Genomic DNA, 14956 nt, shown 5'->3' with positions numbered 1-14956 from the left:
GCATCTTACCGGTACTCACCTACGGGGCATAAACTTGGAGGCTCACTAAGAGGGTTCAACTTGAATTGATAACGCCTCAGCGGGCAATGGAGTGGAAAATTATAGGTGTAACATTAAGGGACCAGAATAGAGCGGAGTGCATCAGGGAACAAACGCCCGTTAAGGATATATTAGTAGAGATTAAGAAGAAGAAATGGACGTGGGCAGGGCATGTAATGCAAAGGCAAAATAACCGTTGGTCATTAAGGGTAACAGAGTGGATCCCTAGAGAAGGCAAGCGTTGCACGGGGTGGTAGAAAGTTATGTGGGCAGAAGAGATCAAGACATTTGCGGGGTTAAATATGTCACAGTTGGCACAGGAGCGAGGTAAATTGAGAATAATGGGAGAGGCCTCTGTCCTGCAGTGGGCGTAGATAGGTTGGTGATGTTGATGATGATCATGATGATATCTAGACGCCGTTTGGATATCTTTCAAATCATGTAATATGTCGATCTAAAAACGTGACGTCCAGCTTTGTGACAGAAAACTAGCCTGCTGGGCAGACAAGAATGGATTTAACCTCAATTGAGGGAAGTTATTCTGTGTGATGTTCCTCTGGAAGCGAAAGATTATTCCGGACTCGTACATTAGTCTGAATGGCGTTGCGATCGCTGTGAGTATAGAGCACAAAATAGTAGTTGTTGCATTCGACGACAAACTCACATTTATTCCTGAGATCGAGAAACTTAAGCCTAAATGTCTGAATACGTTGAAGTATTTTAAGGTCGTCTCGCACCAATAGTTTTGTGCAGGCCACGAAGTGCTGCGCCTCTCTTCTGCCCTGGTTGAATCTCGGTTGGACTATGGCACTTTTGTTTATAGGCCAGGGCAAAAACAGCATTGAGAATGCTGGACCCATTGCTCCACTTGGCGGTTCACCTTGCTTCGGGTACTTTCGGCGCTAGTCTAGTTGAAAGCACGTAAGCTGAAAGTAACAAATGGTGCCTAGAAACTCAAATATCACACATCAACTTACTCCAAGCGTTAAAAACTTCATAGCTAAATAACCATCTTTTTAAACTTGTCCTCAAAGATCCGTCCACCTCTACGCTGTTTTTTGATCGCCCTTGCATCTCTCCATCTTTCTCACTTAAAGTAACAGAGGAAGCTTCTTGTATCAAAATCTCCTTTTTAGACGTGTACATGTTATCTCTTCATTAAACAAATCTGCTGGGCAAGTTGGTGCATTATGCTTGAAAAGTAAAAAGTGTGACTTTGGACAACGACAGTAAAGAAAGACGATGGGACAACCGCTCACTTTCAACTAACATTTATTGAGGCATCGTCTCGTATTTATACATGTATCAGGAGCATCCGCACTTTGGTACACTACATAGAATAAAACAAACAGAACATGATCAAAGCGACATTTTCAAAAATTCACACTCACTAGGCACGCGAAAGCACAGAAGTAACGCTGACGCATTTATCCCCTTTCCGCTTAATATACAACGCTTCCAACATCTCCCTCGCCACGGTGTTATCACTTCTACCGAGAATCCTTATCTGGTCAAAGAAAGGTCTGCATTTTTTTAAGGGACAGACAGGCCTGCAATCTTTGCAATGCGCCGGTAAATGCGCACGCGTATTATTTTTAAGAGAACAACTATGCTCGCATGCCCGGTCATTCACACATCGGCCCGTCTCGCCGATGCAGGCCTTCCCGCATGAAAGCGGTATCTCGTAGACTACACCGAAGCCACACGAAAAAATGCGCTTGGCATGCTTCTTTTCCCACTTTTTCGGTTTGGGCTTGCCGGAAATTTGTGCACACCGGCGGTCAAGTTTTTGTGGAGTGGAAAACACCACCGGCACTTGGTACCGTTCTGCCAAGTATGGACCATAACCTAAGATCACAGGATAACAGACACACAGCCTGTCCTGGTTAGCCCAAGAGGGGACACACCCGAAGAGCAGGCTAACATACTTGCACCGCACTTTGTACACGCGTCCGTTTCTGCAACAAGCCGCAAACGTCCTACAATTCTCCTTTTTGAATTAATGAGCTGAAGGCAGCTCTGATCACATGTGAGCCTTGAGTTCCAGGTGCAGACAAATTCACATACTTAGATACAACACCTGCACTCAGACACCCTTGAAACACTTCTACATCTACACAATAAAATATGGCGGTGGGCTATATTCCACGCTTTTGGAGGGAGGCCATAGTAGTGGCTTTAATGAATGAAGGGAACGACCCTTCTTCTCCAGCCAGTTATCGGCCCATTCCTTTGAGACGCTGCCTGCGCAAGCAACTTTATTATGTGAAAAACAGGACGCTCGTGTACTTTCTTGAGTACAATGGTCTTCTCGACAGCTGCCAGGCAGGCTTCAGGGCAGGGTTATTCATTATTGATCAAGTCATCGGGCTCGAGTTATACATAAAGGATGCTTTTCTTTAAAAACAGCTTGGGAACGGTGTTTTTTGACCTTGAGAAGGCTTATGACACCGCCTGGCGCTACGGGATCGTCAGTGACCTGCAGTGTTATTTGTCGAAAAGAACATTTCGTGTGAGATTTTGTAGCGCACACACTTGAGTTCATGTGGACAAAATAGCGTTCCGCCAGGTGGGGTTGTAGGCTGCAATCTGTTCATAGTTAAGATTAACTCCATTTGGAAGGCATTGCCACCTACCAATTCTTACTCAATTAGTGTAGATGACGTGTAGGTAACTTTTATATTATACAATATGTCCCTCTGTGAGAATCTAGTGAGAGCTCGGTGTCAACATTTGCGAGTTGGGCAGATAAGAACGGTTTTAAACTTTACCGAGAATAAAGAGCAATTGCATTGTCTTCTCCGGGAATGTGGGATACATGGAGAACCATACAATACTCTAAAGGGCGTCTCGATTCCTTTGAAAAAAGAGGACAAGTATTTATATAGTTTTTGATGAAAAACTCACATACATTTCTTTCATTTACAATTCAAAATAAATGTCTAAGAGCAATAAACATTCTTAACATTCTCTCACATCAGTTTTATAGAACTGACAGGCAACTCTGGTTAGGTATTTGTACCAGCCTGGTGTGGTCCCGACTGGACTTTGGAAGGGTCGCTTAAGGTTCTGCATCAAAAATGGCTCGAAAAATACTCGACCCAGTGCTGCATCTGGGGCTACGCCTTGAGTGTGGCGCTTTTCGCACTAGCCCAGTTCAGAGCCTCTACGTCGAGTGTCATATATGATACTTATATCACCACAGGATATACATGGACTTGTATTCGTGGCAAATCATGGCCCTGACTAACCCTCGTTTTAATTCCGCCATTATTGTTACATCCTCAGAACAACTGTTCACAAATCATCCTTTCATGTCACTCCCTTTTTCACTTAGGGTAACCGAAGAAGCCTCTGAGATCAAGGTCCCATTTTCAGACAACCACAAGACACCCATTAATGTTTTTATACCACCGTGGAATCTGCGCCCTGTGTTCTGTGGCCTGTTTTTATGCAGCTTGATAAGAACAGGGCACCAAGAATTGCGATTCTGCAGCATTTTTTGAAAAAGAATAGTGAGAAAATTTCGTCCTTATTTTGATGAGGCAACACTAAGGTAATTATTTTTTTCCTTCTTTACTCGTATATTACTTAGTGCATTTCTTTGTGGGCTAGCACCTACAGCACTTACCTTACGCAGGTTCAGATAATCCAAAACCAAGCAATAAAAATTACCACATCTAGCTCTTTTCGCAGTAACGCTGAGTCATTGCTTCATTCAAATAACTTATTACCGGTTAAGGAACATCAAATTTAATCTCGGTATTTGTGTGTATAAGACAATAAACAATCGACTTCAACACTGATAAACTTCAATATCTTTGCTTACAAATACTAATATCACGAGGTATGATCTGAATATCAATTTTAGAGTACCCGAACGTCCTAATAACTACTGCAAGCAAACCGTTTATTTTTTTGGGATTGCATTTTTGGAATATCTGACCCGTAGATATTAAAATATCACGTACACCAAATGAGATAAGAAAACGCCAAAAATATGCAATGTTCTATTACTATCCACTTTTTGTCCGTCCATTTTATTTCGTGTGTTTCTGTTTGCACTTATCTATTGTTTTATGTGTTCATAAAATGTATTACCTTGATAACTTTCCATAAAATTTTATACGTGCATTCGTGTTTTATTTGCTTTTACCCATTATTACTGGTGTTGCCTTTTTCTCTGTATATCTGCTGCGTTTGTTGATCGTTTTTTTTTACTTTTACACTGCACAGGAGGTCCCCTGAATTCTTGGAATATGGGACCTCCTTCTGTATATCTTGCCCATGTTATGTATTTTTGTAATAAATATTTGCCGCGTACCTGCTCCTTTCGTTGCAAATGTCGTCAAAAGACAATAGCCTTTGTAGACATTTGCAATGAAAATGCCCCCCCTTTGCTTTCCCACTCACCTCTCATGCCATTCCTGTACAGTCACGCTCATCTCAAGGTAAACACACTAATAGTTGGCTCATCCCGATTAGAATTTACCGCGTTCTACTGATGCAGGCCGGGTTCCTCGATGCCAGCGCTGCAGTACGGCGGAGACGCACATGAATGGGGGTGGACAACAAGTCTTGTAGAACCGCGTAGCAGTGCTCCACCTGCGTTCCAAGCAGAACGTGGAACCTAGCTAGTGGAACCTTACGTTGCTGTTGCCGCGTGATTTTTCAGAAGCGGCCAGGAGGCGGCGGTTTTTTGCAGTAGATGTAGAACATCATTTGCTATCGAGAAACTAAGCATCCATGAATATTGTTACAAAGGAACACTGTAAATATCTCTTGTGTACTAATTTTCTGTCTTATATTTGCGTAATGTCTTGTACTTGTTCAACAAAGTTGAGAAGTATGAACACACTAACCGGGCTTAGGCGTTTACATTTGGTTGTGTCTATATAAGACTATTGCGCAATATATTTTTACTCTTGCCGGGAGGCTGAATCGAGTCACGGACACGAAGACAGAGAGACATACAGACAGACGAAAAGTTCTGGGTTTAAGTAGCATAAGAATAACTTTCGTCTTTAAAAATAAACTGATCCTGTTTCTGTTGCTGATATCTGCTATATTCAGGAATTTTCCTGCGGAAATTCAAAGGCTAAATTGTCAACCCTGTTGATAACTGGAAAAAGCAGATGTGGGCAAAACTATCGGCCTGTGTCGATATTGGTGGTAGTTTCTATATAGCTTGAAAATATCATTCAAATTCGTACATCATCATTTTGTAGAACTTCTTACTTAGTTTCCCATAATCAATTCGGTTTGGGAACGTATAAATCTACTCAATCAGCACTTCTTCAGCCAAACGAACACGTGTTAAGCACCTTCGAAGAAAAGAAAGTTGTTCTAAGTGTGTTCATAGATTTTCCCAGAGGTCGATTGCTTTATTCGCAACGTATGTTTATCCAAACTTGATAGGCATGGTTTCCAGGGTTACGTTCACTGTTTTCTCGCCTCTGTTTAAGGCAATCGTACACAGTGTGTTTGCATTGACACCCACAAACCATCAGTTGGGCGTATTATAGCTGGGATCCCACAGGGTGCGGTATTAGGACCTTTTTTGTTTATTTAATATATTTTCACGAAGCCAAAGACAACGCAGTTCCCTGCAAGGAAAGAGGTTATTTGGAGCAAACTTCTGCTGCCCTATCGTCTCAATGAATACACAAGCGCAAAGCAGCTGTCAACAAATCACAATGACTGCTCTGCAGGCTTTTACCTTTCGCAGCGAATGTATGTCGAACCGTCGAATTACATTCAGGACATTGTATATCAAGGAAGATACTAATATTAGTCTGAAACCCTATCCGCATTAAAATAAGATAACCCGTGCGGCATCAAATTAAAGAATGGAGGAAGTGTTTCGCTTGGCCACAGAAAACAAAGGCGGGCGCTGCCGGGCAGTAAAAACAAAACTTAAACAAACAAACCCAATGCATGGTTCGCGGCAGTACACCCCCGCTAAGCGTGCATCGACCCGATGCTAAAACAGAACTAAAGTCTTAAAAAAACAACAAAAATGTCTGTCATGTTGCCAAGTAAGGTTTGAGGCAAACCACGTAGACGACTTGGGGTCACGCGTCGTCGTAATATACCGGAATAACCATAGGGGATCACTTGGTAGGTAAATTTTCTAACACGCAGTAGAATCAAGTAGGGTAGGGATTACCTTCGCATAAGCTTCTCACTGAGCTCACGTCGTGGGATGGGAGTCCAAACCTAAACACAATCCCTTGGACTGTACCCGGGCTCTCGGCTTCGGAGGTTGTAGCGTCCTGAACCAACCAGCTGCTGGTCGTTTGTACGATCTCGAGTGAGCTGGTGGGCCTCCTCCGCTCGTTGAAGGTATCCTTCGACATCGGCGTTGAGGTCATCGTATTATATGTGCGGACGTGTGTCTAGCATCGTAGTCGGCCGTCTTCAATAGACGAGCTCGAACGGTGTCATCTGTGTATTTGCCTGGAAAGCAGTGTCGTACGCACATGTGACATACAGAAGGACGTCGTCCCAATTCCTATGTTTAACGTCGAGGTACATAGAAAGCCAATTCGCGACCGTTTTCTTAGGACTTTCCTTTTAAGCGTTCGTTTGGGGGTGGTAAGCCATCATTCTTCAGGGATCAGTTGCTGTAGCGTAAAATTCCTCCAGTAAGCTCCCCAGTGAAGGCTGATCCGCGGTCCGGGATTAGGAGTTCAGGGACTCCATTTCGCAGAACAACTTGGTTTATGAACAACTTGGACAGTTCTTGCGCATTCACCTTCGGAAGAGCGGCGGTCACTGCGTCGTGCGTCACGTAGCCTGTCGGCACCACAATTGCCTTGTTCTGGGATTGTGACGTAGGGAACGGTTCCAGAAGGTCCATTCCAATCTGATGCAAGGGCCTTGGTGGGACGGCCATAGGCTTCAAAAGTCCTGCGGGTGACGCCGGCGGCGTTTTTCGTCGCTGGCAGTCACGCCAGCTCCGGAGAAAGTGGGACACATCAGTTGTAAGGCGGGGCCACTAGTACTTCGACTTGAGTTTACCAAAAGTGCCTGCTGTGCCGAGATGTCGTGAAGGTGGTTCGTCATTGCATGCTTCCAAAATTTCGTCACGAAGGTCTGCCGGGAGTAAAAGAAGATAATTCGATCTCGTCCAAGGGTTCAAATTTTTGTTCACGAGGATGGATTTTTACGCTGAATGGTAGTAAATTTTGTTTGACTGTCCTAGCTATGGTGGCTTTGCGTCCTTCTAGGTAGTTCATCATGAAACGTAACACTGGGTCGGCACGCTGTATGGCGGCAAGGTTGCTGTCCATCACGACTCCGAAGAACGCGCTGTCTGCATCGGATTCTTAAGGTGGTTGGCCGACGGTGGCGCCAGAGAGACAGTCGGCGGCGGAGTGTTTCCTGCTGGATTTATAATGTCGGATTTCTGTATGCGCAAGCTCGATCTTCCAAGCCGGCCAGATGGGCTCTTCAAATTGGCGAGCCAACACAGCGCATGGTGGTCAGTCACAACCTTGAATGGTCTACCATACAAGTACGAACGAAATTTTGAAATAACCCATATGACACCCCGGCACCCTTTCTCGGCGGCTGAGTAGTTTTCCTCCTCTTTCGACAAACCACGGGAGGCATAGGTGATTACCTTTTCGAAATATTTTTGCTGTTAGATAGGGACGGTACTCAAAGCTATAACACTGGCGTCATCGTCTATTTCCGTTTCGGCTTTTTTATCGAAATGAACGAGCACGGGCCGGCTTTGCAGGCGTTGTAGCTCGCATACTGATTCCTATTGGGCAGTTTCCCAGCTGAAATAGGTGCTGTCTTTTCTCAAGCGCCAGATTGGCTCAGCAATGCGGGCGAAATTTGCGACGACCGGGGGGGACTATGCTACTAGTCTGCGAAATCTTCTTCTCTTTAGGTCTCGGGAAGTTCGCTATGGCTGAAGTCTGACCGAAACCCGCCGTCACCGTTTCCAGTCAAATTCACTTCGCCAAGTGCCGACGAATTCTTCCCGATAGAAGATCATCCCCAGCTTGAACGCCGGCGTAAGCCCACACTTGTTTTGCAGCTTGGAAGGCCTCAACAGCTACATTTTCGCCGAAGTCTTTCTTGCCTACGTATGTGCTATCACCGGTTGCCAGTGTACGAAGCAGACTCGGTAGCGTGCAGTGGCTTCCAACATTTATTCAGGGCGATTAGTGCCGGCAAGGAGTGGGAGCCGTGCAGGCATGCGGCCACCCAGGCGCTCGGTCGTGTTCGATCTCCCGTCCACTAACGTGGCCCGTGGCTGCTGACGCAGCCGGGCAAGCACCGCTGATGATGATTGTGTTGCTCGCGATGGCGATGGAGATGGTGTCAGTACACCGGTTTAGGCGGACTCGGTTTGTGGTAGAAAAAGGGGGCGTGAGGCGTAGCTAGGCTTCGTGCCGCTACCGATGAAATGCCGGTTGCTCTGGTATTTAGAAGTCAAAAGTACATGGCACAATGCGGTTAGTTGGCTGTACTAATGAATCGAGTGGTTCGAGTATGGGTTGATGTGTTACACCGACATCTTTAACGCAAAGTAAGATGCACACCAGGGGGAAGGATTACGGGCAGCCACATGTTTGCACGCGAGAATAGAGCTAAAGGATTTTCATGTTCAAAATCATTATGTAAAATATGCATGCTTCTTATTATGAGAAAGAAGAGCAAGAATCGAAGTGTTGGCCCGAACATAACCGCAAATGGGCGCAAATACAACGGAATGCTGGTGCCAGCGCCGTCACTGCCTGAAGTTCAGCTCGTCGAGTACCGGCGAATTTCTCCCGGATGAACAGCAAATTGCCCGCTTGGAACGCCAGCCTAAGCCACTATCACTTCTTCAGAGGGCTTTCCGGGGATATTTTCGGCGGCGTCTGTCATTTCTAAGCACGCGCACAAGACCAGTTGCCGATTTATGCGTGCTCAGTGGAGAATTGTTTCTAGTGGAGAAAAGTGGGAAGGAGGAGGTACGCACAGCTATAGGTTTCATGACCGTAGTGATAGATGGCATATCCGTTGTGCTGGCGCCAGATTTAAACAAGGATGTCAAACGGCCCAATGGGAGCTGTCCGGAGTCCTTAATGGTAGAGCGGATTGGTTTTACGTGTTGAACTATGGTCTTATCACCGACGCAAAACGGATATCAGGATCTATGGACGCAAAAAACTGCCATGTCACGACGATCATTTGCCTGACACGTCCTCACACGGCCTCAAACAAACAGAAAGGTGCTTACGACGTTGGTAGGACACAGGCAGTCTCATGTTGATCTGCAAGAACAAAGCTGGATTCGTCACAGGTTCATTCACCTCATTGGCTAGGTAATATGCTGCATGTCAAAATAACGATAAACGGGTTTTGTTTCGTGCACATTATAGACTGCACACAGATTTGCAGGTCATCCGTCTTCATAGACTGAGAGGGCAATAATGTTTTTTCTTCATTGCTATCCGCAACAACCCATGCTTACTCCTGGGCGATTTTAACTCACCTCACGTTACATGGGGTTATCTTCACTCCTCCAAAAAAGGCATGCCTCTGCTGCAAGCAACTCAGCACCAGCACTTCACCTTGCAGAACAATTTGACTCTTCCAGCACGTCTAGGCACTAGCGTGACCCGAGACACCATAGCGGATTTGACATTCAGTCGCAACACCACCGACCTTGCATGGGATCTGCTGCCAGATACTTTAGGCAGTGACCACTACATCATTGCCTTCACTGTCCCACTCACGAGTATCCGTCGCAAGATGGGCACGCCGCAGCTCACTGACTGGCAAGCCTTCCGCGAAGCTCCACTTCCAGGCATACTGCCGACCCATACCCTAGAACAATGGACGCAACAAGTTATTGATCTACAAAACTCTCACACCAAGAAAATCGCGCTCACGCAGAATCGACCGGCAGTAGACAACCATCTCGACCAGCTATGGACGCACGACGTAGCCTACTCAACCGATGGCGCCGCAATAAACACAATCGCAAGCTTAAGCGTCATATTGCCCAGATTACAGAAGAAGCTCTTAAATACGCCAAACAACTGCACGCCCAAAACTGGCTCGGCGTCGGTGACTAAATGAATGACGCTCTTACAACAAAGAAAGCTTGGCTCATCCTACGCCATATCCTGGGAAACACCCCTACCAAAACTGCCACTTCGCAAAACATAGCCCGACTTATACACAACCACTTTCAACCGCATGATCAACTACTCTCTGAAATCCGGGACAAGTAATTCGGACCTGAATCATCTCAGACAACTCCCTCGCACCCGTACTACGCTGGCACTCCCAATCCTGAGCTCGATTGCCCTTTTACAATGGACGAGCTCACGCAATCACCCACCCGGCTAACCAGCACAACAGCACCCAGACACGATTTAATCACATACAAGTTCTTCGTCCTCTAGAGGACAGAGGACAGAAGAGGACAGAAGACTCTGTCCTCTTCGGTCTAGAGGACAGAAGAGAACTGGGAGTGGGACTTCTAGTCAATAAAAGCATAGTTGGCAACATAGACGAATACTACAGCATTAACGAAAGGGTAGCAGCTCTTGTAATTAGGCTCAATAAGAGGTACAAGTTCAAGGTGGTGCAGGGCTACGCGCCCACATCCAGCCACGACGACCAAGTAGTGGAACGCTTCTATGAAGATGTGGAATCGGCAATGGCTAAAGTAAAAACGCAGTATACTGTAGTTATGGGGGACTTCAATGCTAAAGTAGGCAAGAATCAGGCTGGAGACAAGGCAGTTGGGAACTATGGTCTGGGCTGTAGAAATAGCAGGGAGGACCTACCAGTTGAGTTTGCAGAACGGAATAACCTACGCATAATAAATACCTTCTGTAAACGGGAGAGTCGGAAGTGGACCTGGAGGAGCCCGAATGGGGAGCACAAAAATGAAATAGACTTCATATTAAGCGATAACCCTGGCGTCGTGCAGGATGTGGAAGTCCTCGGAAGGGTAAGGTGTAGTGACCACCGTATGGTAAGATCTCGAATTAGGCTAGAGTTGAGGAGGGACCGCAACAAGCTAGTACGAAAGAAGCCGATAAATGAGCAAAGAGTAAGACGTAAAGTAGAAGAGTTCAGGATCGCGCTGCAGAACCGATATTCCGCCCTTAACGAGGATGCCGAGCTTACGACACAGGAAGCCAGCGACAACCTTACACGCATTCTCACGGAGTGTGCAGTAGAAGTCGGGGGCACTATGGCTAGAGAGGATACTGGTAAACCTTCACAGGAGACGAAAGATCTAATCAGGAAACGGCAAACCATGAGAATCTCTACCGCAGCTGACAGAATAGAACTAGCAGAGCTCTCGAAGTTAATCAATAAGCGCAAGACAGCTGACATACGGAAGTATAATATGGAGAGGATCGAATACGCTGTAAAGAACGGAGGTAGCCTGAAAGCAGTCAAGAGACGTCTTGGCGTGGGGAAAAATCAGATGTATGCATTTAAGGATAAGCAAGGCAAAGTCATGACAAATAGGGATAAAATAGTCACAGTGGCCGAGGAGTTCTATAGGGATCTGTACAGTAGCCGGGACATACAGGATAATGCCGAACGAGACAGTAGTTCAGAGGAGATAGACATCCCACCAGTAACGACCGAAGAAGTAAGGAAGGCTTTGAAAGAAATGAAAGGGGGCAAATCACCTGGTGAGGATCAGATAACAGCAGACCTCTTGAAGGATGGCGGAGAAATTGTACTTGAAAAACTGGCAAACCTGTATACGCAATGCCTAATGACCGCAATTGTACCGGAATCTTGGAAGAACGCGAACATCATCCTAATCCATAAGAAAAGCGACCTGAAGGACTTGAAAAACTACAGGCCGATCAGCTTACTGTCAGTCGTCTACAAGGTATTTACCAAGGTAATCGCTAACCGAATCTCTGCAACCTTAGATTTCATTTAACCTAAAGAACAAGCAGTGTTCCGTAAAGGTTATTCAACAATGGACCATATTCACACGATCAATCAGGTGATAGAGAAGTACGCTGAGTATGCTCAACCCCTATATATAGCCTTCATAGATTATGAGAAAGCATTTGACTCGGTCGAAACCCTAGCAGTCATTCAGGCATTACGGAACCAGGGGGTAGATGAGCATTATGTAAGAATACTAGAGGATATCTATAATGGGTCTACACCTACCGTCATCCTCCATAAGGAGAGCAGTAAAATACCTATAAGGAAGGGTGTCAGACAAGGAGACACAATCTCTCCAATGTTATTCACAGCATGCTTACAAGAAGTATTCAGAACGTTAGATTGGGAACAGGTGGGAGTAAGGGTTAACGAAGAATGCCTCAGTAACCTCAGATTTGCTGATGACGTTGCCTTGCTAAGTAACTCGGGGGACGAATTGCAAAGCATGCTTTCCGCACTGGGCGAACAGAGTAGAACCGTGGGCCTGAAAATTAATATGCAGAAAACTAAAGTAATGATCAATAACCTCGGGACAGCACAGCAGTTTGAGATAGATGGCGAGGCAGTGGAGGTGGTAAGCGAATATATCTACTTAGGCCAAGTTGTGACCCCAGATCCCAACCATGAGGCAGACATAATTAGAAGGATAAGAATGGGGTAGGGTGCATATGGCAGACATTCTCAGATAATGAATAGCAGCCTACCATTGTCGCTGAAGAAGAAAGTGTATGACTGCGGCATCTTACTGGTACTCACCTGCGGGGCAGAAACTTGGAGGCTCACTAAAAGGGTTCAACTTAAATTGTGAACGACTCAGCGGGTAATGGAGCGGAAAATGATAGGTGTAACATTAAGGGACAAGAAGAGAGCGGAGTGGGTCAGGGAGGAAACTGGTGTAAAGACATATTAGTAGAAATTACGAAGAAGAAATGGACGTGGGGAGGGCATGTAATGCCAAGGAAAGATAACCGCTGGTCATTAAGGGTAACAGAGTTGATCCGTAGAGAAGGAAAGTGGTGCAGGGGCGGCAGAAAGTTAGATGGGCAGATGAGATCCAGAAGTTTGCGGGGATAAATTGGTCACAGTTGGCACAGCACCCAGGTAATTGGAGAATAATGGGAGAGGCCTTTGCCCTGCAGTGGGCGTAGAAAGGCTGGTGATGATGATGATGATGAAGTTCTTCGTAACCTTAACGACGGCCACTTGGAATCCGTCCTTTCCTGTTACAACCACCACTGGACTAACGACACAGTACCGCCCCAGTGGCCCCAGGCAGATATCACTTTACTTCCCAAGCCTAAAAAAAAATCACTTTTGACAACTCATGACCGATCTCCCTTACATCTTGTATGGGCAAACTTTTTGAACATCTGATGACTCGCCGTCTAACGGACTTCCTTGAAGACACCAACCGGTTACTTCACACCATGTTCGTGTTCCGTACTCACCTCTCGGCGCAAGACGTCCACCTCCAACTCAAAGAACGGCTTCTCGACTGCCTCAGCAAAGTGCATCCCAGTTACGTCCTTGCTCTCGATATACAAGGCGCCTTCAATAACGTCACTCACGCAGCCATTCTCCGCCAACTTCAAACCACGGGCTGCGGATCTGCCACATATAACTACGTGAGAGCCTTTTTGACCCATCGAAAGGCCACTCTCCACATTGGCCCCCACCAGACAGAGACCTTTCACACACCAGCAAAGGACACTCCCCAAAACTCGGTTGTCTCTCCCCTACTTTTCAATATAACGCTCATGGGACTGCCAACAGTACTTGAACAAATCCCCCACGTGCCGCATGCCTTATATGCAGATACCTTACCATATGGTCCAACACAGGCTCTCCCGGACAACAGCAACACAGTCTTTAATGGGCAGTCGACACTACGCTCCAATATCTCCACACCTGTGGTCTCTGCTGCGCCCCGGGGCCGCCCACCAAACCCTACCCCCGACCCATCACTCACTCTCAACGGGCAAGCAATCCAAACCGTCAAGACCCTCCGCATCTCAGAGTTCCACTACCACCACGACGGCTCCGAGGCCGCGTACCTCCCCAAACTTATACAGACAGTCTCCCAACTTACACACTTAATTCAACGAATATGCTCTCGCCGACGCGGACTCAAAAAAACAGATAACTGCCGCTCATTCAAACAATGCTGATCAGCCGCATCACCTACGGGGCACCCTATCTTACTTTAAAACCGCAAGAACATGCCAAGATTGATGTCCTAATACGCAACTCTTATAAGACAGCCCTCAGCCTGCCTACCTTCCCTTCTACCGACCACTTATCGAAACTGGGTCTACATAACACCCTCTCGGAAATTATTGAGGCCCATCTCCAAAACCAACTACAGCGCCTACAACTCACAGCCGCCGGTCGTCATCTGCTGAAAACGTTAGGCCTTAAGGTGGTACAAACTCCGGAATCGCCACAACGCATATCTTCATCAATGCGACCCATCATCCAATTCCCCCCCATTCCGCGTCATATGCACCCTACATAAAACGCCGGCCATCGTCAGCATCGTACACGCCTCCTCATCAGAAAATACGGCAGCGACCCGACCATCCTCTATACGGACGCCTCTCCCTATCCTCAACGACCAGCTCACGTCACTACTGTTGCCCACTTCGATAATGCCTTACTCGCCTCGGCAACTGTCTGCTCAGCGTCAACTACCACGGCCGAAGAAGCAGCCATTGCCCTCGAAATGACACAAGCCATGAGTCCCAGCATAACAATACTGTCTGACTCACAAGCTGCCTGCCATCGTTTTGCACTCAGGCGAGTCTCGGCTCTTATCCTGCCCATTCCTTCTCAATGCCCCACCCTCCCCCATGCCCGCATAGTGTGGACACCCAGCCACACTTCCCTCACTGGAACGAGGTGGCACACGCCACCGCCCGAGCTCTCCTTCCCCGGGCATTCCCAGAAGAGGCCAACAATGCAGCCAGTATTA

The sequence above is a fragment of the Haemaphysalis longicornis genome, unplaced genomic scaffold (assembly GCF_048455015.1).
Source record: "Haemaphysalis longicornis isolate Haplotype H1 unplaced genomic scaffold, Haemaphysalis longicornis Haplotype H1 scaffold_11, whole genome shotgun sequence".
NCBI lineage: Eukaryota > Metazoa > Arthropoda > Arachnida > Ixodida > Ixodidae > Haemaphysalis > Haemaphysalis longicornis.
This window is presented reverse-complemented; position numbering follows the sequence as displayed.